Below are 25,207 nucleotides of genomic sequence, written 5' to 3'. Positions count from 1 at the left end.
AACTTTGTCAAGAGAAGATCATTCTCTATGTAGCCGGCATCAGCAGTTCCCTTAATCAAGACCTAGTTCGATGAAAGGGAGGCTTTCTGAGGCTGCTCCAAGAACAAATGTATCCTCGTGATAGAATGGTTCCCAAAATAAGCTGTCATGTTTGGCTTCTCTCTGTGGCTGTATTGAATTTCCTGAATAATCCTTCTGTCATTTCACACACAGCAGATGCAACAGATCAGCAACCAGACAAAACTCCTGCCCGCGGAGGTGGGTTCTCGCTACGACGACAGGGACCGCTTGCATTTGTCTCTTGATTTACCCAATGACATTAACAACAAACAAAAAACACCATAAATCTCACATTGAGGTTTAATAGATTATCAAAACCCCACAGCTTACAAAAAAATAAAAATGAAGCAAACAATCAGACTCCATTAGCTGAAGTTGGGAGACATAAAGGAGGTCAGCATCACAAAGGAGATGACAGTGTAGGTTATCCTAGACTGACAGCCCCTCCTGCAAGTAAATTTTCCTGGTTAATTTACAACTTCAGAAACAAAATGTTAAAGGTTGCCTAATAGCTAAATTATATTTTCTTAATGGTTTTTTTTTTTTTATATATCTTTTGAAACTATTCTTTAAACATTCATTCAGAAGATCTCATTGTGATTAGTTTTTATTAACAGAAATACCAAATTTTGCTGGCAGGGAACTTTCAGAGTCTATTAACCATTTGTTATTTTCAAGTAATTGAAACACTACATTACATTAACTTTAATATAGTATTGAGCGCAGGAGCAAAGCCAGGAATTTAATGGTAAACGTGTCACCTTACTGATTGATTTTATGATTCAAATGTTCAATTACTCCCATTAGATATTGCTATGCTAGGAAAATAAGTACTTTATATGAATTTCTAAAAGATACTTATTGAAAATACAAAATAAAAAGAACTGCTCGGGAAAAACGATCATTGTGTTTGCTGGTTCTCAGAAAAAGCATAGAGGAAAAGCATTAATCATATTGTGTAATTTGATATTACAACCTGACACTAATATTAATGGTGTACCAGTGACTTTTCACTGTGTACAAACTACTAGGTACAGCATAGCTAATAAGCCTGGGTTAAAAATAACTATCTAGCAAACACTGTGGCAGATGACTATGTTTCAGGCCACATTAAACATTAATAATCTATAGAAGGTACTTCATTAAAAGCCACTGTATGAAGATTTGAGTTTATACAACAGGTAAGTTAAAGATTGGCTTATTTGCAATATTGAAAGTTTATTCACATCATTAAAAATCTCAACTTTTTTAGGAGAGGTCCATGTCCCCCTTTAATTATACACCAAGTTTTAGGCATGTGAGGATTCATGCATCTGGCCAGAAAGAGGATATATAGCTGTCATCATCAGATCTTCAAAAGATTATGTTCCAACAAAGTTTAAAAGTGATGTCTCTTTAGTATAATGTCCACCCCTCATTATCAAATATGAGTTACAAAATATTGATTTAATTTGCTTTGCAAAAGAAAGTATACCCATATAAGAAAAAGCAAATGCTGCTATAAAATGAAAAATGTATATGTGTGTTGATTATGAGAATGAATGAACCTTAGGAATATCATTAAAATATATTACAACATCTCCATGTTTAAATATAAGTTGTAAGGGTGCATGGAAGATAGCAATGTAAGCAGAGTTACTGAGACCTTACAATATGCAACAAGCCCAACTTCGTTCTATTTACAGCATTTCATTTTAACTCTTGGAACTCTGGGGTGACAATCATTAAGATTATTGTCCCTTCTCATGAAGAAACCAAGACTTGCAGAAGTTCAGCAATTTACCCAAGAACTCAGAGCTAGTTGCTCGAGGGCCTGAGCTGCCAACATAGCGCACGTCTTTGTGGAGCTAAAATCTCTCCTCCCCACTGTGCTGCGCTGCATGTCCTAGAGCCCACCCCCACTCAGAATGTTACTGTGGGTACTGTAGGGCATGGGGAACTCAAGTTCGTCTACTGGATATTTCATCAGAGACCCAATAATCACAGAACATATGCAACTTCTGGAAACTGGGGAAGTGGGTTTTATTTGTCTTCCCTCAATCCCACTCCCTCACACCTTTCAGGAACAAATAGTAGTAAGTATGACCTCACACTTCTTTCTTCTTTCTTTTTTTTTTTTTTTGCGTTTACTTTCTGTTGAAGGGAAAAGGCATGACAATTAACAACTAAACTCTAGATTTGGGTTTTCTTAAAACTCATGTCATCAAAAGGAGTTGTCATTTATGTAAGCGACTGGCCAGACTTATTTGGTATGTGTGTGTGTGTGTGTGTGTGTGTTGTAGAATTAAAGAAAATACACTTTTAGAAAAAATTATTTTAGTTAAATTCTCTTTAAAAAAATTTACATAATGAACCTCAAAGATTTTCTTTTTATGTCAACTGAAAAAAAACATTCCAGGGATCCTCTGTGCCAGGCATGTCTTTGGATGTATCCTAAAGGAAGGGAATGAGTGCTGCTTATGAAGGGCCGAGTTACATTTCTGAGACAGCATCTGTATTTGGACAGCTGAAGTCATGCTGCTTCTTTTGGAATGTTCTGGAATTTGTACACATATGTAGCAATAAAAATCACAAGCATAATCTGTAAAACAATATATTTCACACGTTTTATCTCAATGGATTTCAAAACAACCTGGTGAGGAACTAGTAAGGTAACTGAGATTTAAAGAGATTTAGTGACTTGCTCAGATAGGTAGAAGTACTGAGTGGAGTCCAAGTGTTCTGATTCCAAATTAATACTCTCTCTTCATATATTGCATGGCATAGCTGGCCATTCTGAAAGTCACCAAATGGAGAAGGTAGAGGGGAAACCCTTAGTTGTCCCTTCTTAGGCATGAATCACTCCTCAGGGACAATCCTGGACAGCATTTCTCTTATGTGGAATTATTGCCTTACTATTTAAATACTCTATAGCCCAGTTGGTGTGGCTGGGGGTTGAGTGTTGACCTATGAACCAGGAGGTCACAGTCCAATTCCCAGTCAGGGCACATGCCCGGGCTTCGGGCTTGATCCCCAGTCGGGGCGTGCAGGAGGCAGCCGATCAATGACTCTCTCATTGTTGATGTTTCTGTCTCTCTCTCCCTCTCTCTTTCTCTCTCTGAAATCAATAAAACAAACATATTTAAATGCTGTATGAGTGAGGACTGGAGCTACTCCTAGTGGACCCATCCCCATCCTTTACTTAGGTGTATATTCTGTTGGACTCTCCATTGACAACAGCCTTTCCCCTTGTACTTGTGTCTCATGTCTAGAAGTAAAATAATCTCTCAACTTTTCCACGGGAGGCATCGTAAGTTGTGTTTCTTTTGAAATGCCAAGGCTGGGAGCTTTCTTAGCCTTTTACACAGATTTTCAGACTTCTCTTAATTAATCAAAATAAGATAGTAAAAGTTGGTAATAAGAATAGGGAATATGACTTCAGGCAGAAGAGAGAAGTAACTACTCTGTTTTGTTTAAACAGAATGTGTAGTGATCACTCAAACGTGGCTTGACCAGGGTAACACTGCAAATGAGGTGGTACATTCACCCTGCTCCATTCATCTCACCGTTCTGGGATCTTCCTCCATCCCACTTCTGTCTACCTCTCACTCTCACCTTTCAAAATCTTGCATTGCCACCTTTCTTAGTTTGAGAAAAAGAATATATTTGGTTGATAAAAACATTAACTTGTTTTGCTCACTGCTTGAATTCCTCATTTTGTGAAAACATGGTGCCTTACACTTAATGAATGTCTGAATAAAATCCCTGTAGGGTGTTATTAAATTTTTTCTCTAAGTCTCATAATAAAAAACATTTAAATAAGTAGAAGAAAATAATGTTGTCCTCCCCTCTCCCCCTCCAAAGGAATCTTCTGAGATGGCATTTAATGTGGCAAAGGCAGAAGGCAAGGAGTCAAGGAGTGGAGGCAATGTGGAATGGGAAGAGAGGCTTTCTTTTTCCCTCCAAAATTAGTTTCTAGATCCCTGTGCAGGCCTCATAAGCAGAGGGCCAAATGAGACAATCGTGGATCAATTTTTTGTATTAGAAAAAAGCTTAAAGTTTTTAAACCTTCACCCACATTAACACAGAAATGATGAGTGACAAATATGGTTAGAGGAGGAAACTGGTGCCCTCAAATCTTCTGGCAGAATGAGTGTGCCTTATACAATACCTAGCCTTCCCCACAAAACATTTCCCAGGGGAATTATCCCAGCATCAAAAAGTAAGGTATTTATCTTTATTATCTTTCAGAGAATCTAGTCAAGTTTGGACATATATAAGTAGATTTAACTATATAAATACAAGTACATGCAAATAAGTTGGTGTAGCATTTCCAATCTTTATTGTGAAACCAAGGCAGAGGAGAGTCCTTAAGAATCCCAGTGCTGGTTGAAAAGTAAAATGTTGACTGGGTATCCAGTTAGTTCTTTAAAATAACAAGCACAGATACAAGAGCTGTCATCAACTTTCTTTGTCAAAAGTAACCAAAGGTGAGACCAAATTTTCTTTTGGCTCTTCTAAAATCCCCATATTGCCACACAGTATATAACTTATTATATAGGCATTTCAAGATCAATATTTGATCTCTACACTGTAAGACATAGCATGTTAAAGCTACATTTCTATACACTGGAAGGTCTACATTGTAAATTAAGGAGAGAGAATATGCCACAGAGGGAGCCTGATTGTGGGATAGTACAGTACAACGGGACGGCTACAGCTACGGCTGTAACCAAGGTGTCGGTCAGGCCTGCGGTCTCATCTGAAGACGCATCTGAGAGATCTGCTCCCAAGCCCACAAGTTGTTGATAGGATTCACTTCCTCATGGTCAGTTCTTTGTTAGCTCTTGGCCAGAGCATACCCTTGGTTCCTTGGCAGGTGGGTCTCTCCAACACGGCAGTTTGCTTCATCGAATCAGGCAGCCAAGAAAGCAATAGGGGCAATCTGCTCACAAGATGAAAGCCTCAACATTTAGTAACCTAATCATGGAGGTGAAATCCCATCCCCTTTGCTATAGTCTGTTGGCAGGACAAGGGTCCAGCTCACACTCAAGGGGAGAAGATTTCAGAAGGTTGTGAGTACCAGGTGGCTGGGATCACTGGCGGCCATCCCAAGGGCTGCCTACTATATTAATACATTTCAAAAATCATTTATATAATGATTTAAATATTTACAAGAGGTAAAAATAAAAATACACTTTTGACCAAGAATAAGAAAAAATAATGCCTAAGAGTCATGTTAACAACCTCATCTTAAAATTTTTTTATAACTCCAAAGAAAAATAAAGATGCAAAATAGCTATATAAAAAAGATATGCAAGTTGAAACAATAAGTTATTTTTATGTGTCAAGTTTAAAAAGATTAAATATTTAATTGATGATACTCATTGTTGGTAAGGTTAAACAGATACTTTATAATCTGCTTGTGAGGTTAAACGTTTCTGAGGGCAGTCTGGTAGCATCAAGATTTGCATACCTTTTGACTTATCAATAGTACTTCTAGGCACTTATTTTACAGAAATCAGTAAACCAATGTATAAAGATTTATGTACCTGGGTGTTTGTTGCAGTCATATGCATACTTCTAAAAAAATTGGAGATGATTTAAAAGTCCATCAGGAAGGATTGACTAAATAAAATATGTTAATACAACCACATAATAAAATATATGACAACTGTTAAAAATGATGGTTCATATGTAATTTATAATCATGGAAGCATGTCTATGATATATTTCTAAACAAAAAAGGCAGATTATAAAAACACTTCCATCCTGTGGCAGGCAGACTTATTTATGTAGAACTGTATGTGTGTGTGCTGGTGTGTCATCCATTGCGGCACAGGAAAAAAATCTGAAAGGATATCTATCAAAATATTCATAGTGTTTATCTTTGAGTTGTGGGATTATGGATGATCTGTATTTTCTTTTTCATACTCTTCCATATTTTTCTACTTTTTTTTACTTTGAGTATAATTACATTTTATAATGACAAAAAGCAATAAAACTATTTTCAAAACAATATTTAATACAACTTCCTCCTATACCTCATATAGGACTGTTTTAAGCTTTTATCATATGTTAATTAAAACCATATAGCATCATACGATCCTCTCATTCTGAATGCATTAGCTGCTTCTATTGATACATGAATATGTTCCAAACTTCTTGGAAAAATATATTTACTTAAAAAAACCCTCAAATTCTCTATACATACAAATACCATCAATCAAAAGGGAACTAGAAATTAAGATTTTTCAGATTTTTCCTTAATCTGGCTATTCTGAAAGAATAACTCACTGAGGGACAAGTAATAAAGATTTTGATTAGTTAAATAAGAAGATAAATCTTTGGATGCCACAGCTAATTATTCACTCATCATTTATTCTTCATACCCCCAACAGTTTTTAGTATTTACTATGTATCAGACATTACAAGAAGTGCCGGGAATGCAATAATAGTAAATCAGAAATGCACTATGTCTGCTCTTACAGCCTCGTAACAAATCAAAGAATTCACTGCTGAAGATGTCTCAAAGTCCAGAATTCCCCAATCCCCAATTCATGAATCAGGAAGCAGATTTTTACCTTCCCTTCTTTACCTATATTTTTTGACAGCAGACTCAAACACATTTCTCTCTTCCATCCTGTGGCAGGCAGAATTCTAAGATAGCCCCCACAATTTTGCCCCCTGATGTTACTCCTGTGATTGTGTTATATCATATGGTAAAAGGGATTTTGCAGATGTAGTTAAGGTTATCTAATCAATTGACCTCAAGAGAGAAAAATAATCTGGGTGGACTAACCTAATCAACAACATAAACCGTTTAGAAGCAAAGTGTTTTTCTCTAGATGGCCACAGAAGAGAAAGAGAGATTCAAAATGTAAGAGAGATTCCATGTGAGGAAGGCTCTGCATTGCTTGAGATGGAGGGGACCACAGGGCAAGGACCTGAGAGCGTTCTTTAGGAGCTGAAAGCGGTCTCTCACAAGAAAATGGAACTTTAGTCCTACAACCTCAAGGAACTAAACTCGGCCAATAGTACAGGGAAGAGTTTGGAAGAGAACAGCCCAAGCTTCAGGTGAGAAGACAGAGCTGCCACCTTGATTTCAGCCTCCAGCAGAGAGCCTAGTCATGCCATCCAGACTTCCAGATTACAGAACTGTGAGATAATAAAGGGGTATTATTTTAAGCTACCAAGTTTGTGGCAATTGGCTACACAGCAATAGAAAATGAATACATACCCTTTTTCATTTATATGTCATCCCTGGGAACTAGTTAACATACTACCATGTAACTGGAACTGAGATCCATGGACTTTAACTACCCTCTTTGTTATCCACATGGTAAAATAGAGGACCATGTCTAGTCATAATGGCTTTTCCCCTCTTTTTTAAATTAATGGATCTATTTTTTATTTTTAAATAATATCAAACTTGTGGAAAAGTTGGAACTTTTTTTTCTTAACCATTTGGATACATATATTGCTGACATGATGCCCAATGATCCCCAAATACATTAGTTAGTTAAGTTCTTATAAACAAAGACATTCCCCTACATACTTACAACACAGTCATTGAAATCAGGAGCGTCACATCAATTCATCTCTCAGACCCCATTCAATTTTCACAAAGTATCCAATCATTTCCTTTATGGCCAGAGATCCAGTTTGGAGTTACATATTGAGTTTAGTTGTCACCTCTCTTTAATCTCGTTCCACTTGGAACAATTTGCCATTCTTTCCTTGGCTTTCATCGTCTTGAAACTGGAAGATTTAGAGGCCAGTTATTTTGGATAATGTCCCTCAATTTGGATTGGTCTGTTTTTTCTTCATGATAATTGTTCGTTTTGGCAAAAATATTAAAGAAATAATATTGTTCTTTTCTCATTGATTACTATAAAATAGCACATAATTTCAACTTTTATGACTACTAATAATGTTAACTTTGATCACTTAAGGTGGTGACTGCCAAGGTTCTCCAATGTAAAGTATTCTTTTCCCCTTTGTAATAAACATTTTGTAGCAAGGTAATATGAAACTATGTAACTATCCCATTCCCCACCAAACTTTAAATGTAGTCATGCATATATATCAGTATGGGCTCATTTCTTATTTTATTCAATGCTTTGTAATGTACGATTATCATTATTTATCTTCCTATTCAAGTTGCCAGAAATTTGCTCAAAGGGAACTTCAGAAGGCTGGCCTTGCTTCAGTGTTATTTTGACAAGTCCCGTATTCTTTGAGCACTTTCTTACTTTATGACACAGCAAGATGTCCTGGGCTCACTGTGTACTTTCCCTTCCCAAACCCTGGAACTGGCCGTTTTTCCAGGAAGTCCTGCTTTTTGTTGGTCAAAAATGATATTTAGAAACCAGCCTGCAGACACTGTTCGGATCGCTGCTGCTTCCAGTCACACTGGGCTTTCTGTAACTTCTCCAAAGCACCGTGCTCTCTCCTGCCCGAGGCTTTTGTACAGGTCACTCCCTCTGCCTACAAGGCTCTTCCCTCCTCTCTGCATAGTGAACTCTTCCCACTCACCCTTCAGATCTCCGCTTAAATCTCACTTCTTCAAGGAAACCTAACATCGGTGCCCAGACTGATCAGAGTCTCCCATCTCATATTCTTCTAGAGAAATGTGTAATTAGTCGTCATTTGGTGGCATATGTTTCCTCCTCGTTAGACTGATAAGCTTTGGAGAACAAAGGCCGTCTGTTTTTTTATCAATATAGTATCACTAGTGCCTAACACAGTGCCTGGCACATAGTAGCTGGGTGGGTGAGTAAATGAGTGAATGAATGAATGAAAAAACAAATGAATGAATGAAGTCAGAACTAGATCCCAGAGTTTCCCTAGTTATTCTTCTACAGTGAACGCTTAAAACGTTTAAAGGTTAAGGACTCACTGAAGCAGTACTCACTAAAGTCTCAGACATAAAGGCACGATTTCATTCTCTCTGACAAAACCCTGAGTTTTACATACTGGATCAAATAATTTTCCACATTATTTCTTCTTGGAATGGATTCAGGCCAAAATGGAAAACCAAGCCCTCTCTGAAAAGCTCATAGAGTTTGCCACTATTGATTTAATCACTTGATTTTATTCTTCATTGGATTTATTATATTCTGAGTAACTTTGCTAAGTTGTTAAGAAAACAAAACGCTGCAGAGGAATACTTAATTTGATTGCATAATACTAAATCTTCACCACCTCCTGGGTCCCTAATTAAATCTTGTTTTTTTTCACGGCGCCTTGTCCTTAAATGTGTGCTACTCCGAGAGTCTCAGAAATGGAAATTCTGATAGAGGAGATCCAGAAACTTGCTTTGAGGTGACTTGGAAGTCTAATAGCCCTACCATTGTCTCTACAGGAAGGCCAAACATACAATTGTCTTCTTGGCTTCGTGCCTTTATGGTTTCCTCTGGTGTTGAGTCAGACCTAGACTCAACAAAGATGCACCTCTGGTTTCTGCCTCTCCCCAGCAGTAACTCCAATAACCGTCCCTGGGAATTATGTCAGACCTCTTGGCATCCTTTGAAGCATTTGATTATTGAATTCTGTCGACTCGCTAGAAGGAAAGTGGGGTCAGAAGGGCAGGCCTAAAACAGTTATAGTTCTTTTAGTCCTAAGAGATACATTAGGAGAGGTTTCAAAAAGCTTTTTCTCATTTTATATTTTCTGAAATGGGCTTCTGAGACACTCGGTAATTTCTCTTCCAGTCATTTTGTGTTACATAGTGTTTATTATAAAAACAGAGAATCTCATCACAACTTATACAATGAGAAAAAAATTATTCAACTATTTTTCCTTTTTCCCTGCCTTGTACGGTAGTTTTGTTTTCTTCCATTCTAAGATATCTGGCAAAAGTGAAGACTTGGTTTAAAAAAAATTACCTGTGATTACGTTCAAATCAGATGAGAAATGCAGACCACCACCCAGGTGAGTTAGGAATCTCTCTTTTGTTCTTCTGAGGCTGCAGTGAGGGGAGAGTCTTGGACATACTGAGGTTCCTGCAACTTAATATTTTAAATACTTCCCACCAAAGAATCTAACCAGTATTCGTAAATTCAAGCAAAATCTCTCTATTCTTTAGCCCCTTCAGTGGCATGTCTTCCTCATTTACAAAGTCATGTAGAAGTGGTGTAGCATCCACTCGTGACCCATTTAATGTGGTTCAAAAAAGGGATCGTTTTAGCATCACACGTCTCAAAAGTATTTGCGATGGATACAATTCATGGATGTGATTAATTAACTAGAACTCGTTACCTGCACTGAAAAAATCATTATGTGGGCTTTGCTGAACAAACTAAAATATCCTGACCAGGCCCCAGCTGAATATTCAAAGAATCAACGGCCAAGAACTGAAGCAAGCTTACCAAAAAATCTCCTAATGAGAAGTTGGTGTAAAAACACATAGTTCAGCTTTGAAGTTAAAAAAAAAAAAAAAAAAAAGATGAGCAATTAGGCTCTAATACTGCCTAAACAGAGATACATTTTAGTTGTTGGATCACTTCTGAACTTCAGTAGGGAGACTGGCAATTGATGTGCCATTTCTAGCAAAGGGAAAAGAGAGGTAATTGGGATTTTGCATTCAGTAATGGCCCAGAAGATGGAACTGCAAAGGACCCGTTCTTCCCCCTAAGACTGCATTTTATTTGTCAGAATGAATGTAGGATAGCAAAGCATTCCTAGTATTTAGCAACAATCTCCCAGGGCAGCAGAGCCCCGCTGTGTGCCAGGCATTAGTGGAGCAGAGCATGCGGACGAGAGCAGAGATGCTGGGCATCGTCTCGCCTGGGCAAGTGGCAGTCTCTGGCCATGAAGAATGTTGGGAGAGGCTCTGTTAAATTATCCAAAGAATTATTAGATATCTCGTTTATTCGTCTCTATAGAGACCCTCTTTCACACTCTACTGAACGCTACTTAAATTAAAATCCTACCAATGCTATATTCCTGGGAGGAATCTAAAATGTCTATTGACCCACCAGGGCACAGAAGCAGGGATGATACTATGATAGTAAGTGTGTGTGTTTCTGGCATAAATATTTGTTTGCCTCTGCTTGTCAACATCTGACTAGTTTCTCCCACTTGGAGTCATGTGATATCCAGTGAACATCACCTCCCTTGGAGGCTGCTAGTGTTTATCTTCCAAGTGCTAATATTCAAACGAAGCTCTTGATTCAGGCAACAGGGAGCCAGGGGACTTCTGAGCATCATTTCTCCTCAAGTCTTCCATAAGGGCAATTACCTTAAAAAGTATAAATCATTGGGCTACTTTTTTTCAATGCAAATCACAAGTGTCTTCCTGGCCAGAAGTGAAAGAGCAACTATATATTTAAAATCAAAATAAAATATATTCATGTATCTATTGCCCTTTTAACTTTTAGGCATATTTATGAAATTTTTAAAATTAAAAAATAAGTTTTAAAATGTATGTACTAAAATGAACCATTTAGAGAGTCTATAAGATGCCTGACAAAATTCTTATTTTGATTCTAGTTCTTTCTTCATAAAAATTAAATCACTTCATAGAATTAAAAACCAAAATTTGTAAGTTCAGTGATGACAGAGGTCATTGTAACCTTAATACCTAGCAAGTAGTAAGTGGTTGATAATCATTTGTTGAGTGAATGAGTAGATGAATGGAATATTGACAAAATCAAAGTATTATTATTAGTAAGTAAAAATAATAGAATAATAATACAATTCTATAATTCTTTTTTTAATTAAACGTGATTTTGATTTATCCAGTGGCATTTTTAGTGATTTTATCTTTATCTACAAGAAAGACATTCTGGGAAATTATTTTTATGGTTGATATTAATAATATACCTAATTGTTTCTCTGATCTGTGTATTTGTGCTGTACTGGCCTTTCTTTGCTTTATTAAACATATTTTCACATTCATCTCTTGTAAAGAGAACTTTAAAATGGCAGGACAACTGACTCTGAAAACAGTATAACGTGCTGAAAAACAGCAAGGGCAAATGCACAAAGCAAACCAGACTATTTACTTGGCCATTATAAAGCTTGTCATATTTATGATCGTTATTTCATGTATAAATCATATGGTGAAAATTTAGAAAATTAGGTTTACTCATTTTAATCTTCAGAAGCCATTTATGTCTCTAGGAAACAGAAATCAAATTGTTGTCAAAACTCAGAAAATAATTTAGAACAGTTCTTAGACTTTCATATATTTTTTTAAACCAGTGTAGAACAATGGATCAATATTTATCATCTATTATGTAGCAGCACCACGCTAAACACTTCACAGTATCTAGAGTATATGGCATGATCACTATAGTCAAGTGACATATTTATTATAGGAGAAAAGATGTAACTAACAATCATGAAACAAATAACAACTCAAATGGAAGGAATTAAGTCTTCGCTAATTAGAAAGAAAAAAAGAGATGCTTGGGAAGGATGTCATGAGGTGGTTGAAACTGACTTTATGTCTTATGAGTCTGATCCAGGAAAATGAAATGAGGGCGAGGCATGCGAGACAGAAGGAACCTGACAGCAGAGAGGGGAGTGTACAGGGCATGAAGGAAAGCAGAATACTGGCCAAGGAGAGCTGGTGGTGCTTAACCAGAAGGGCGTACAGGATATACCAGAATCCTTTTTAGAGCATGCTGCTATCTATTTATTGTTAGCAGAGGTGTGAATGGAAGGAAAGATTTCTATTTAGAAGCCATGTTAAACCTGAACAACATTCACTCATCAGGGGAATAATTTGAAATACTAATTTGTTCTTTCTTCCTGTGCCCATTCTATGATGGGTCTTGACATATGGGCTGTTGTTCACCTAGGACCAATTCTCTCACGGGACTGGAGAGCAAAGACTCCAAATTCTTGGCTCCTAAATTCAAAAGCATCAATGCAAGTGTAACATATGATTTCAAAAAGATTTGAAAGGAAAAGCAATATGGTGAAGTATATCCACACTTCTACCCCTGCCCTCAACCACAAAACCGTATGAGCTCTGCAGGAAATGGAAGCAAATTTGGAAGTGAGTCAAGAACCTATAGACTTCTGTCTTCCTTTGTACCCTGACCAGGCTCTTCCCATCACTCACCCCATACCTGAAGGTGGGGAAGGATACAATGGAATTGTCATTTAAATTTTGGCTTCTTTTTCTCTTCTTCTTTTAAATTAAATTAATTTTTTTTATTCTTTCATACTTTATTTTTTAAAATTTATCTTTATAATTGAAAGTATTATAGGTGTCTCCCTTTTTCCCCCTTTGATCCCCTCCACCCTGCATCCACCCCACCCACAGGCCTTAGCCATACCATTGTCTGTGTCCATGGGTTATACATATAAGCATATAAGTTCTTTGATTAATCTCTCCCCAGCCACTCCCTCACCCCCACCTTCCCTCTGAGATCCTTCAGTCTGTTCTATGCTTCTATGTCTCTGGATCTATTTTGTTCATCAGGTTATTTTGTTCATTATAGTCCACATATGAGTGAGATCATGCGATACTTGTCTTTCTCTGACTGGCTTATTTCACTTTGCTTAATACTCTGCAGTTCCATCCATGTTTCTGATAACAAAAGAGACACATCTCTTGCATCCTAGGTGAGGCTCAATGAGAGAGGAACCTTCCTAGAGAAGTCCCTGGCACCATCATGATGGAACAGAATACCTCACTGGTTCAGCCTGAACTCTAGAGTTAGTGACCAAGCAATGTCCTTTATGAGAGTATAATTTGCTGATAATAGAGCAGAGATGGATAAGAGACAGTGTTAGGGACACAGTGAGAACCTCTCAGCATCCATGAACCCTGAATCTCAAGATGCAGGCACAATAACTAGGACATGGAAAGGAAGACCAAAAGAAGCCTAGAGGTTGGGCCAAGGAAAGTGTAGCAGGACAACCAGAGAACGCAACAACTCACAAACTTTGAAATAGGTAAACCCTGGGCAGAGGCTGATGACCAAACTCTTATTACCATTTTGGCAGGTGGTAGAACATGACATGTGCCTAAAAATCAAAGCTCAAAGGACACCTGCATAGGATCAAACACATCAAAACTAAGAGACAAATGGAGTCCTTCCCAACACAATTGCATGGCTTTTGAGCAAGGTTCTTTACCAACCTACCCCATTCCTCCAACTTAGACTCAAACCTAGGGAGAAGAGAAGGAAGAAAAGCCAAAGACAAAGTTTTATCCAAATTGTGCCTGGATTATAAACTAGGATTGCCCGAAAAATTACCATATTTTCACAGAATTTACCTAGAATAAATTGTGAGTATCTTCGTGTGTATGAACAAATGAAGACTCAAAGTTTAAAAATGTATCACTGCATCTCTCCTTCTTAAATAGCTCTAGTGTGCCTTTAAGTTTGTCTTTCATCTAATATTTTCATTTACCCTACAATTTTTAGTCTATTCATCTCTTAAATTGTTTATACATATAATTATACATAGTATAATTGTTAATTATGTAATATATTTACTATACTTTATATATTTAGTATATATTAACCAATTCTGTATAAAATGTTATATATAGGTAGAAAAGATTTTAGCTTGTTCTTATGGAGTATTTTAAGCATATAAAAAGTGGAATGAAAAATATAATGGACCTCCATGTGCCCATCTTCAACAATCATGATCAATATTGACACAACACAACAATACTGACACAAAAACTCATAGTCACCATTGTTTCATCTCTACCTCCCCCCCTAGATTATTTTGAAATAAGCCCCAGAAATATTTCTTCTGTAATATTTTCAGCATGTATCACTTTTAAGAAAAACATTTTAAGCTTACAAATTAACCACATGGATCATATCAAAGAGTGTTTTGGTGATGAAGATGGGGTCTTCAGAACAGAACCTATTGTAGCCATTCTTGGTAATATACTTCTACTTGAAGATACAGATAAACTGACAGAAGAAGTGAACAAGAATTTGGGGGTTAAGGATTAGCAAGTTGAAGAGAGGAGAAACAGTTGAAGGAAGGGAGGAGAACCCAGCAACATGACAGTAGACTATAGCTAAAGTCAAATATATAACCAGTGAAAATTAGCTGCAATGGGAATGATCAAATTTAAGAACAAGCCTGTCTAACATTGAAGGTTAGATTTCATCAAATATGCTGCATATTTTTAATAGTTCTTCTTTAGCCCCCAAATTTTTCAAAAAACCCTGCTCTATCCATAGCCTAGACTCAGTGTCATTTTAGTCGTAGAGCAATTCAGACAATGTAAAGCAGAGTAAAATAGTACAGGAAAGGGGCCTGAGAGATAGCAAGTGAAGGGCTGAGAAGAGATTGAGAATTCAATACAGAAGACTAGAAGTCAGAAGTCACCAGAAAGATGTGACATCTCTTACCAACTAACCCCAACAGAAATCAATGTAGCTATTGGAAAATATGCTGGGTTTCCAACAATACGTGAGAAGAGGAGCCATAAACTTTTTACTTAAATATTAAAGAAAAAGTGACTTGGGAAGTCAAAACCAAAAGGCTAACGTCTTGGGCACATACTCAGACACAGAGTCTCACATACAGATACACCTTCTGTTGATGGGATCAGAATCAATACTACTACTGATGCCTTTTATCACACCTGTATATTTATAATGGATTTAGTAAAAGACAAGAGGAGAGAATCAATTTTGCCTCCTGGTTCTACTATGTGAGTGAACACCCAGATATGATGGTGCTCAAGCAGAATTGGCCCAGAATACAGATATGACTATTCCTCCACAAATTCCTCATGGAGGATTGTTAAACATATAGAACAAAAATATTCTACTCAGTTGACATGAGAAAAGATAGCTTTTAAGTCCTAGTCTGTGGATTACAGTTGTTTTCAGTTAGATATGAAATAAAACATTTTTACCAGTTGTAAAAATCCTGTGGCAAATCCAATCCAATTTATTATGTCTCAAAATCAAAACCCAGAAACTTTGGTTCCTTTGTTTTACACAATCAAGGCAGCAAAGGACATTGTGAGTTTTATACAAGAATTCCTTACCTAGCTTTTTTTGGTAACAGCACCCATGACTCAGAACTCTACTTCAACCCATAAAACTGAGGATTTTCATTTCAGTCACCTAACTCACTGTACTGGAGGAATATTTTATTTTTCTTGAGTTTTATTGTTGAACACAGGGGGATAATATTACAGAGGAATTTTCTCTTTATTTCCCATAGCAATGATAAACCAAAAATGTGTACACGTAAGAATAGAGTATGGTGTCAATCAAAAAACAATCAAATTTGCCATATAAAGAGCTATTTTTTAATAAAAATATCTTCCTGGTGTGAGCATTGACCTGTCCTTGATTTCTGAAAGAAGGATGGTTTTGCTGAATATAGTCAAGGGTAACCAACACCTCATTTCTCTCTCATACCCTCTTATTTTATGAGTTAGCCATTGCAGATTTAAAAATTACAAATTGTCATCTCCAGCAAACCATCATATTTCTGAGTTTATCAGAAACATTTTAACTCTGGTGTAAGGAAGGCAAATATTATTTGGAGATAAATCTATGTGTGTATATCTACATACACACTCATATACAGCCTTAAGCATGTATGTCTGTATACAGCGTGGATCAAAAGTAGGTTTACGGTTGGGAGTACACAAAGCACAGAGTTGATTCTTGTATTATTATTTATTAATTATTGTATTATTTTCCATACAAACAACTGTAAACTTACTTTTACCTCACCCTGTATATGTGTGTGTACAGAGCTGGGGTGGGAAGGGGGGAGGTGGAGAGGGAAGGAATGGAGGGAAGTATAGAAAGTAGGGTACCATGCTCACTGCCCTCCCTGAGCTTCCACTTATATTCATCTTGCTCTTCTTGACAGGTGTATCCTTCTAGCCCCTCTCCTCATCCAGCTTCTCCACATCATTTAAGGTCCTTGAGAGTCTTTCCCAGCCCACACGGGCCCTCTGCAGTCTCCCTCTTCTCGATGTCCTTCTAATATACAATTTACTACAACACATGACTTAGCATTTAACTACACCCTTCGATTGCTCTCTGAATGCTCTAGGTGTCAGTTTTGTCTCCCCAACCAGACTGTAGATGACTCAAGGGCAAGGACTGTGTATTATCATGATGCATTGCCACATCCTCCCTTGCTGTGATGTATCATGAATGCTAAATAAATGAGCATCGATGTAACAAAATAACAAAATTTTCAATGAGTTTGTAATTTTGATTAAGAAATTATTATCGGTTCCTACACTGGGACCTAAACTTTTTAGAATGTTTCTATGCACTTCAGACATCCATGTCCTTAATTTGAAGTACAATATAGGTCAGTGGTTAAAACCACACTACTTTTGAATCCCAGCTCTCCAATTTACTAATTGTGTGACCTTGAGCAAGTAATATACATGGCCTCTCCCTAGATTTGCTCTATAAAAGAGGGATAATGAGAGCATCTAACTCACAGAATCCTGGGATAATTAAACAAATTAATTCACACTCAGATAGAGAATACTTGGTACATGGAAAGCACTCAATAGGTATGACTATTCTGCTGTAGTTGAATGAAAATCATAGCTCATATTTCTAAATTGGCAACTTACAAAAAGTTGGCTATTAGTGGTCTGAAAAAAAGTGTCATTTTAGGCTCAGTTTCTAGAAGATAAATAATCTATTTAAGAAGATATAGGGAGGTGAGGTCTGAATTAAATCACAGGAAGCTTATACCAAACACAAGGCAAGAACGATCAGTGTTACCCAGTGTCAAAGCCTAAAATGGCATGTCTTTCCCCAGGCCTAGATGGTTTTTAGAGCCCTGACCTCGGAGGGTTTAGAACAAGTTAGTAGGGCAAAGTTGATTTTGGGAGCAACCCAAATATAATAACTTGGTGTTAGGGGGTTAATATGCCCAATAGCCTAAGAAAGCACGTGGTTAAGCTGATAGAAGTGGTGTTTATTTTTAGGGGGAGGGTATAGAATATATATGTACATATATATGTGTAAAATAAATCCACAAATTTATTAACCTTCTCTTTGCCATTTCTCATGTGAGAGCCTCATTCAGAAGAAAGGTGTCTAGGATAAGTTGTAAATGGGTGCCCTCACCATATCACCATCTAATAACGCCCTATCACAGCATAACCCCTAAAGCGTGTTTCATAAGGTGTTTGTGAAAGCTAAATGTTTATAAAGCTCTTAGCACAGTATTTGGCACCTAGAAGAGAAAGCAAGTAATATGTGTTACCTTTTATTGTTTTGTGATTACATAGATCATGGAAGTTCAGAAAAATAGTAGTTACTCCGAAGACCGTTCATGGCAGGATGAAACTCAAACTTAAACACGCGTTTCTTACCACAATTTTCTCACTGTGCTTGCATTTTCTTCCCGTTTCTGTGTCTTCTGAATCCTGGGTGGACTTCAGCTCAGTGGCCCCTCACTCTGGCACTGCCAGACCCAGTTCTCCTTCCAGGCCTCTGGCCGTGACCCTTTTACATTTACCAGGTTGCCTGCCTTCTTGTACCCCCCATCTGGAGTGTTTCCAAGGCTCTCTGCTCTCCCTGCACTTGGTAACCACACTGAATATCGTCATTCCAATCAGTTCCCAAGTCTGTACCCCCACTCTGAGTTCTGTCTTCCATGCTGCCTTCTAACCCGCCTTTACAATCGCCTGCCACATATTTCCCAGCAGCTGTTTTGCTGGCACCTTTAAATCAAGATGATGGAATCATCACTTGCTCATCCGCTCTCTCTCTCCACTCTTTCCTCAACCACATGCATCTTCTAACATTTCCAGTTTTAATGAAGGAGCCACATCTTTAGACTCAAACCCTCAGATTCTCTTTTCTCTCCTCTTCCAGGCTTCAATCTGCGTGTGATTTGTCATTCTGGAGCTGCACCGAACAGTATGGCAGCCACCAGTCACTTGTAACTATCGAACACTTGAAATGCAGCTGCTCTGAATTGAGATGAGCTGCACGTGCAAAGTGCACACCAGATTTTGAACTCTTAAGACAGTAAATAAGAATGTAGAATATCTCAATATTTTTTTACATTGATTACATTTTGAAATGATAATATTTGAGGTATACTAGGTTAAATAATATATATTATAAAATTAATTTTTCCTATTTCTTTTTGTTTTGTTTTAATGTGACCATTAGAAAATTTAAATTACATCTATGGATTGCTTTGTATTTCTGTTGGACAGCATCTTCCTTCTCAACATTTCTTGGCTCTCTCCCATTCCAATCTTGCTACTATTGTCAGTTCAAGCTCCTTACAATGCATCCTTGCAGGTTTCTCTGCCTGCACAGTCTTCCTCCTCCAATGTCCTTTTCCTGCTGCATTCTGTCTCCAAATCAACCTTCCCAATGAAAGTATCAAATCAAACCACTCCCTACTCAAAAGTAAAAACCAATTACTTCTCTTTGTCCATCAGATAAAGTTCAAACTGTTATAGCCCCTAGCCTGTTACTCCTTCATGCACTAGCTGTGATGCAAGGCAGGATGAAACTCTGCTTAGCTGGAAGAATTTTTTTTAAGAGGTGGAGTCACTGGCATCTCCATAAGAGCTGGTCAGTGACTTTAACTTGACCAAGCCTTGTCTGAAGCAATTAATTGGAGCAACTGAAAGTACAAAGGGAAGAGTGACAAACCTCATGCAAATATCTGGCCGTTCAGGACTGTTTTCTGAATGTCAAATGATGTGTGGAGCAGACTCAAAATGTTTTTGTTTTTCCAAACTAAAATCTAACACCATTTTAATACTAGATCTTGTTATGATTAGTAGTATGTTCAAGGTAATTGACTCAGTTTGACTTTCAAGACCAAAACATACTGCTATTTCTTTCACCGGCTCATCTCAATTATTGCTCATTCTGGGCCATTCATACTAATTCCTTGGCCTTTTCCAGGCCGTAGAATGGTAGAGTTTGGAGGCAAGCTGATCATCTAACCCAATTCCTCATTTTACAAATGAAGACCCTGAGGTCCTGGAGCTCGTGAAGTGAATTTCTGGCCGTGGCCAGAACCCAGATCTGCCACTTTCCAGTCTTGTGCCTTTTATATTACTTTCATTCATTGTTCCTCTTTCTTCTGATTTTGCATATTGAAGTCTCACCTGTTCTTCAAGATCTAAGATAAATGGCACCTCCTTCATTATGAATAACCCGTCCTCCTTTGCCCACACTCAGTCTGTAACTTGCTGGATGCTTGTGATCCTTAGCTCCCTTCTTGGATTTTAAACATATTGAAGCCAATGATACTATCAGACACAATGTATGTCTAGTAAAATGCTTTCCATATAGGAAACTCTCCATGCATTTTTGTCAAATAAATGATTGAACAAAGGAAAACAACATAGCAACTCGGAGCCCTGGCTATTAAATCTGTAATATGAGAAAATGGGCGCATGAAAATGTAAAAAAGTACAAGCCATAATGTGATGCATTTGATCTCCTTGAACAAAGAGGCTTGACATCCATTTTAAGGTTTATTGATTTTAAAAAAATAATTTCATCCCTCCTCTTTTTAAGCCTTTCTTTTCATTAGAACAAGCAGAGGGGAATTAGTGAATTATAGCAGAGACCAAGCTATTAGGGATTTAAAGATTAAGTTTGGAAATCCATGTGTCTCTTTAAAATATGAAGAGTGCCAGTTCAGCTGAGTGCAGAAAGGCTGCCGGCCAAAAAGGTTCAGTCAAGTTAAATTGAAAAAGAGTTGGTTACTTTTTGCCAGTGGATGTTTAACTGCAAGATAATCCTTTACCCCGTCCCTTGCCCTGGCGTATTTATTAAGTAAATGTTTATTATACTACATTCTATTTCAAACTAAAGTGAGAGGGTGACTTTTAAGAAGCAGAAATTTCATCTAAGATGGGATTAACTTAAAAGGGACAAAACCATCAATATACTTCTATTTTTAAATGTTGTTTACATGGGGCTATAGGGTGGTTAGAAAGTAAAACTTATCCCCCAAATGAAAATGAGCCCTGAGGAAAATCCCCATATGAAACATAAAATGCTCTCACAGAGGGCCTACTAGAGGGGGTGAGCAGAAAGAAAGAAAAAGGCAGTAACAGGCCTTCCACGTTTTGACCCGAAGATCCAGAGTATGGAAGTTTATCAGCCAGTACTTAGTGGCCTCAGGGATAAGTAGATATTTGGGTGCTTAATTAAATTTACTTCTATGCTATAGGATGATTAATTATTGAATATTTGTTATATCTCAGGCAGTGTGCTGGCTAGGAAATATGAGGTAAGTAAGATGGTTACAAATCATTTCTATCCTCAAATTAACCAGAGGTTTCATGCAGTATGGATACTGTTTACAGACCAGCTGATCTGAATATCAACTCCCTCCCCATTGATAGATTTAGTACTAATTCTTTAGGGGAAAAGGAGTCTGAATTACCTGAGTGACTCTTTCCAGTCACCATTTAACTGATTTAATTTGGGTTCCTAGAATTTATGGTTCTTCATGTGGCTTAAATCCAAGAGTTTTCTTTAAATTTATCTTAAAGACATTTCCAGGAATGAAACATTGGGCATTTCTGGGATCTAAAGACCTTATTTAAGCCCTGGACGGGTGACTCAGTTGGTTGGAACGTCGTCTCACACACCAAAAAGGTTGTGGATTCGATGCCTGGTCAGGTCATGGGTTCAGTCCCCAGTTAGGACATGTATGGGAGGCCACTGATGGCTGTTTCTCTCTCACATCGATGTTTGTCTCTTTCTCCCTCCCTTCCTCTTGCTCTAAAATCAATAAAAACATATCCTCAGTTGAGGATTTAAAAAAAAAGACCTCATTTAAGACATTTTCACATTTTAATAATATTTACTCCTATATTATGTTTTACTGAATTTTATGAAATGTTTTAAAATTATATTCACTGAAAAACTAACCAAGAATAATTTTGTTTCTAGAAGGTAAATGAAAGTACAAATCAAACTTAAAGGGCACCTTGAACAAAATTTTATCAAGATGTTAGCTTCTTCAACAGTTATTAAGTAGCAAATGGTCAGGAGCTGAGGCCTTTTTCTGCTTCCCAACTAGAATGTATACTCCTCAAGAGAAGGCACTCTGCTTTTATTTCTGTGGACCTAATGAGGGCCTAGTACAGGGCCTGATACCACAGGCCCTTAGTAATGTACCTTGATGAACAAATTCATTGATACCTTGCGGCATTTAGCAACTTCTCCTTCTTTTTAAATTACCCAGAAAGGTAAGCAAAGGTCGAGGATGACTCCATAATGTAGAACAATCCAAGGAAAGAGGCAGGTGTTTCCCAGGGCATGAAGGAGAAGTTACATTTTTGAGAAATTTGCTGGGAGAGGATTGCTGACCACAGCGGTTACTCCATGCAACCTCCCAGTGATATCCTATAGGACTCACCAATTGTAGACTCCCCCAGAGGTGTTTACCCCACAGAAACCTCACCACCAAAAGTTGTGGCCAAAACCTGATATCCTGGAAAACTGTCCAGCGTACTGAGCAGAGCTATCCAATTCCAAAGCGTCAACGAGATCTATTGCCAAGAATTCCTTTGCAGAAGTTAGAGGACATATCATTCTCATAGTTTAGCCTCCTTGGTGAGATATTTAAATAAACACATAGTTTCATTTCTGTACTCACTAGCTGGGTATCCTTTGAAACTTCAGTTGCAGATCACTCAAAGGAACAGGGTGACCTTCACGAGAGCTCAGTACTGGAACTCTAGGAGGAGGGTAATTATAAGATTAATGTTTTCTCTATTTAAAACTAACTTAAAACTAAAAATAGCTGCAACAGCCTCTACTTATCTTAGAGGGGAAGCAGGCTGGCAAGAGGCAGGGATGATACTGCTAGGGAACGTCCACAATAAATTCTCCATGTTTCATAATTGACTAATGTTACTTGGGGACTATGAAGTAGCATTTGTCACGTGCGCAATGTATCTTGTTTTATCAACAAAATATGTGCTTAATTTATTTCTTTTTGGAACATAAGAAACCCAGGAACAGAAATTAATTATTTTCAAATATTTATACTTTGATATTTAATATTTTGTCAGGATTTTAAGTGTGCAAAAGATCACTGATTTATTTGCTAAACAGCCCTATTATTTCCATTTTATGGGGAACATGAAGGAATTCAGTTGACTTTACCAAGGTCACTAGCATAGAAATGATAAGAAACCTGAGAGTGAACTCTTTCTGCTTCCAAATATTTTGAAATATTTGGCTCATGTAAAGAAAAAAAAAATTGTGTGATGAAAGAGCACCTCTGGGAATGAAAAAGAGAAGCTGGTCTCTCAATGCCTAGAGGTCTATGCTAGTCCCAGAGACAGAGTAAATTTTTCTTATCATATCCTGAACTTGAAAAAAAAACACAATAGAAATAATTATAAAAGCACAATTTTATAAAATTTTTCTTTAATAGTCTAATTTCTAATGGCAGAGTTTTATGTTTGGGGCATATACAGGGTGTCCCAAAAAATGTATACACGCTTTAATAGCTGATTCTATTACATTTTGAAAATGAAATGTATTTTAATAAACACTGCCTTTATAACTATTCAAAGTGTGCGTACATTTTTTGGGACACTCTATATTTAAATAACTGAGTATCTCAGTGAAGTGTGCATGTAAAAGATCCCTCCTGCATTATAATATTAAGCCAATATTTGTTGAGAGCTTGTGACTCAGTTACTATTCTCATCTTCTCATTTAGTCCTTGTAAAAAACCACGTCGGGGAGATGCTATTAATATCATTCCTATTTCACAGATGAAAAAATTAGGTATAAAAATGTTAACTCATTTTCCCACAGTCATAAAATTAGCAAAGGTTGGAGGCCAAATGTAAACAAGCTGAGTATTGGAAACAAAACAAAACTCAGTATATCTAGTCAACTGCTCAGCCTGTCAAAGGCTACTTTCTAACCCATAAAACCTCTTTTCCAAGTGGTTTCTTAAAAATAACAATAATCACAACAAAAACTTCAGCAGAATGTTGATTCCATTTAGTATGTCTAGAAACCCTTATACCTATTTCCAGAGCTTTCCTTATTTCTAGAGTTTTTACTATTGTCTTGATTCCTACCTAGCACTATTTTGTAGACAGAAGCATTCATGGAAAACAATTCAGATTGTCACTTTGTCTCACACAGGCCGTGAGACCTGGGGCATATTATCTAAGGTCTTCAAGTCCCTTTCATGTTGACATTCAGTCAATTTTTCCCAAATTTCTAGCTATAAATTTTTTTTAGGAAGTAAAAGGGTATTTGGAGATTAACTAGCACAAACATCTCAATTTACAAGTGAAGAAAGTGAGACCCAGAGGAACTGAGTGACTTTAAAAAGCCTCTCAGCCAGTTCCTTGCAGAACTAGTAATGAACCCAAGCTGCCAGGGTCCCAGGCATGTGCTCTTTCACTATTCCGTGCTGTTCTCAAGTGGCTTAGTATATGATTGACGATCTCTGTCACCAGGAGAAGCTTTTCACAGGCAGATGTTGCATGATTATTTTTTTGTGTAACCAGAATTACGTGCTGGGCAGAGAGGTGGGTGTAGCCCAGTATGTTTACCGCCTCTGAGTTCTAAGCTCTAGCAAATGTGGACCGAGTCCCTTGTTGCCATTTGTGTGACTCCCACTTGCCAATTTGGATCCATACCATTTCAGCTGAGCTCGGAAAGTTACACAAACATTACTTGGGTGGTTTTCCTGTCTTCTGAAGCGTTGCTGCAGGCGTAAAATGAGTCCTCATGCTTCTTGGGTTTCCCCTGGGTGGCATCTCCCTGAAATATCTCCATGGAGGTTTCCCGTGGGGAACAGTTGCTTACAATTACTATTGCCACTGACTCCTTAAATGCATTGAAATCGCTGAAGCATGGCCTAGGGCTTTCTCCTTAGCTCTGATATGTTCAAAGTTTTACCATTAATGTGGATAAATATGTAGATGGCTTGCTGAGCCAACTGATGGATGACACAGAGATGGTGAGTGCAATGATAAGAAGGGAATCAGATTATCAAAAGTCTAAAACATGGACCAAATCTAATACAGTGAAATATATATATATATAAAAGGAAAATTTTAAATTCCTGGACTTGGGTGCAAAATCTAAAAACTGTACAACTTAGCGTGGGAATTTATGTTTGACATAACATTGGCATAGGTAAATTTCTACTTTGGCACAAGTAAAAATGCCCAGGACTTTAGGCTGACTGTGAA

Source organism: Miniopterus natalensis, chromosome 3 (genome assembly GCF_054644295.1).
Source record: "Miniopterus natalensis isolate mMinNat1 chromosome 3, mMinNat1.hap1, whole genome shotgun sequence".
Taxonomy (NCBI): Eukaryota; Metazoa; Chordata; class Mammalia; order Chiroptera; family Miniopteridae; genus Miniopterus; species Miniopterus natalensis.
Note: the sequence above shows the minus strand (reverse complement) of the source record.